The 3,672-nt window shown below is 38.2% G+C and overlaps 1 pseudogene; it reads left to right on the top strand.

Annotated features, from left to right (window-relative positions):
* Window positions 1–1,443, top strand: LOC109133346 (annotated as a pseudogene).

The raw sequence follows: 3,672 nt of genomic DNA, 5'->3' as shown, positions 1-3,672 counted from the left end.
ATGAATGTACGGCAATGCCACCATTCGGATACCTCTATTTTCTGGTTTCTCTTGATTTTGCTTCCTCTCGTATTGTCGACCTTGGATAACACTTTGTCTTCCAAGGACGTTCTCTCTCCCTCGAGCAACCGAACCGTTGTGTCTCCTGATCAAGTCTTCGAACTTGGTTTCTTCAAACTCACCTCAAAGTCTCGAGCTGGCGGCGCTAGTAGTTGGTATCTCGGGATTTGGTACAAAGCAGTCCATAGAAGGGATTATGTATGGGTTGCCAACAGAGACCATCCCTTGCCCAGCCCCAATGGAACATTAAAAATCTCAGACGCCAACCTCGACCTTCGAGATCAATTTAATACCCTTGTCTGGTCGACATATCTGTCTAGAAGAAAGACCAGAACTCTTGTCGTGGTAGAGCTCCTCGATAATAGGAATTTTGTGCTGAGATACTCCACCAACAACATTTCCAATCAATTCTTATGGCAGAGTTTTGATTTCCCGACAGTCAGATACTTTGCTCCCAGAGATGAAGCTTGGTTGGGATAGGAAAAGCGGTCTAAATAGAACCTTACTGATAGGTCCCAATCAGAGAGTAAGAACACAAGACACACGAGTTTTTCAATGGATAGTTATGACTAGCTCTTTTTTATTATTTTATGGTTTTATAGAAGAATAGAACTATTGAGTCCTAGAAAGATAAGAAGAGATAACACCAAATCATAGAAAACCAAATCCTGATAAGGAACAACCTTATCAACCGAAAGTCATAAAACACAAAAACCAAAACCGATAACTCCTTCTTTCACTCGACCTAATCCACGTAGCGTGGGTTCGGTCGTCGTACTCGCACAGGCCTGATGGACCGCTCATTCTGAAGCCCATCACTTACGATCATGGGCAAGTCCCCATGATCCATCAAGTGGGGAGTTCACTTACACCATCGATACCCGAGGTCTTCCGCAACGCTTGCTTCGGAAGGGAGATACCATAAACCACAGAGCAGACTCTTGGAACGGTGTAGGGTCCAATGGTCTACCAACGACACATCAATCACTGAAATTTTATTTTACAATGACAGAGGAAGAGGTCACCTACTCGTTTAGAGTTATTGGCAACGAATCCTACTCGAAACTCCAAATGAGCTATACCGGGACATTGATGAGTTTTGTGCACGCACCCGCAGCAGAAAATTGGGGGTCTCCGTGGCAATTTCCTAGAGATATGTGTGACGACTATGCTACGTGTGGGCCTTATAGTTACTGCGACACGAACAAGTCACCAATGTGTGATTGTATTAAAGGGTTTAAGCCAGTGAACCAGAAGGCATGGGAGTTGAAAGACACCAAGGATGGATGCCAGAGGAAAACACAATTAAGTTGCAAGGGTGATAAGTTTCACAGGCTGATAAAAATAAAGCTACCAGATACAAAGGCTGTGACTGTGGACTGAGGAATTGGGGAGGAGGAATGTCAAAACAAGTGTCTTCTTGAATGCAATTGTACAGCGTATGCTATTGTCAATATGTGGAATGGGGCTTGTCTAATTTGGACGGGAGAGCTCGTCACTAGTAAAATTTACTCATATAACCACGATAGTGTCCATGACTACTTACCCACGAATATATTTGTCGCTATTCCGTGGTTAAATAGCTACGAATACGTTCGTCGGAAATCGTAGCTAATGTTGCCACAAAAAGCGACAGATCCTCACAGCCACAAAGCTATAGCCACGAATTCTATTTGTAGCAAGTCGTGGCTAATAAGTCTTAATACCCACGGATTATAGGTTACACCCACGAAAACTTTTGTGGCTATACAGTTTTTTTTTACTAGTGCGTTGATATACGGCAATTCACCGCCCATGGTCAAGATCTCTACGTCAGATTGGCGGCTAGTGATGTCGGTACGTAAGTTTAATCCCTAGCTAGAAGAAACATGATCGGTTTAATTCATCAAGCCACCTTAATTAGTAGACATATATATATATATATATATATATATGTGGGACATGCATGCATGTTAGGCAGGCTCACCAATTTTGATAATGACTTTTTCTTCTTCTTTTCCACTCTTTTTCAGGGGATGGGAAAAGCATACTAGTTAGAGTAATCAAATGGATTGCTGGAGTTACTGGTACGCTTGTTCTGTGCTTTGTCATGTTCCGTTTTTGGAAAAGAAAACAGAAACGAGCTAGAGCAATTGCAACTGCAACACCACCTATTGGTATTTTAGTTACAACCTAACAAACTCTGAATTGAGTTGAGTGAACAAGATGAAGAATTAATTCTGATTCTCATTAATTGTAAATTGTACAGTGTTCTCTGTTTATATACAACATAAGGTTAAGCTAACATGAGCCTGATAATAGCTTAACCTACACCTATCATTCTATCTTGCACAAGTGAGTAATCTATACTCATTATACTCCCCCGCAAGCCTTAGAAACCGAACCATGTGAAGGATGAAAATGGCTTGAGAGTGACATTCGTCCAAGGAAAGAATGAAAAAGATAGCTGGTAGGAAATGTCGATGTAATATGTTTTTTTTTCTTATAATGCATTTTATGAAATTATTAGTTTGTAATTCGTATTCATGCTGGAAAAAAAACATTTTTATGGCCAACTGAAGCAATGAAACAATTCAAGTGAAAATAATTAGTAGACAGGAATGACAAGAGATATAGGCCCTGTTTTTTTCATGATCGCGAGTCAAAAATACAAGTAATGTGAGACTTAAGTTTGCGGAGAGTACACCGGTAACAACGTAAAAAGAGTCGCATCGACACTTTTCTGTCTTTCAAACATTCGTTGAAAAAATGAGTGACACCAGCGATAGCAAATGAAATGAACAAAAAATTGCAGCGACAAATAATGAGAAAGAAACCAGCGATTGGAAAAGAGAAAGTCAGTGTTATTTATTGGTCGCCGGAAGTGTCTCACCAATAGTGAAAAGAACCACCGTCACATTTGTTTTGTTTTATTGAGGACAAACTTTAGCGTATTATGTAGTACGGATTTGACTACAACAAATATGTGACAAAGCAAAATAACTAGTAGTAATTGAATTCCGTATTTAAAAGAAAGAAAAAAAAAGAAAAAAAAAAAGAGAAAACAAGGGAGATTAGAGAACACGATAGAACTTTGACATGTCAAATTTGACATCATCATCATATATAATTAAAACTTTCCATGAATATTTCCTACAGTCCCTCCACACACGTTTCTGATAGATTCTTTTTGATTACAAAAAAAAAAAAATACAAGACATCTCTTTTCCGTAAAGGTCAAAATGTATATACAAATATAGTATTTCTTTTCCTATATATTAGCAGTATCATTTCTCTTAATTGCATTTGACGTTGCGAGTTTAAAAAAAAAAACATTTGAAGCTCGCTCTTAAACATTAAAAATATTATTATTAATCGTCATAGATTTAGCCGTTAGCGTTCGTTTTGCACAACAACAAAAAAAAAAGAAGAAGAAAGATTAGCGTTCGTTACGTTTGTAGTATATGTAAAAATAAGAAAGTCAGAGAGGCTATGTTACTTGCAAATGTTACCTTTCTTTTCCAAAATATTAAGTAACGTCGTCTCTCACGTTTATTAAATTAATCTACTACTACTATATACATACACTGATTACCATAGAGATGTTCTCTTGCTCTACTTTTTTTTTTTTTT

The sequence above is a fragment of the Camelina sativa genome, chromosome 6, assembly GCF_000633955.1.
Source record: "Camelina sativa cultivar DH55 chromosome 6, Cs, whole genome shotgun sequence".
Classification (NCBI taxonomy): Eukaryota; Viridiplantae; Streptophyta; class Magnoliopsida; order Brassicales; family Brassicaceae; genus Camelina; species Camelina sativa.
Note: the sequence above shows the minus strand (reverse complement) of the source record. Positions and strands in the feature narration are given on the sequence as shown.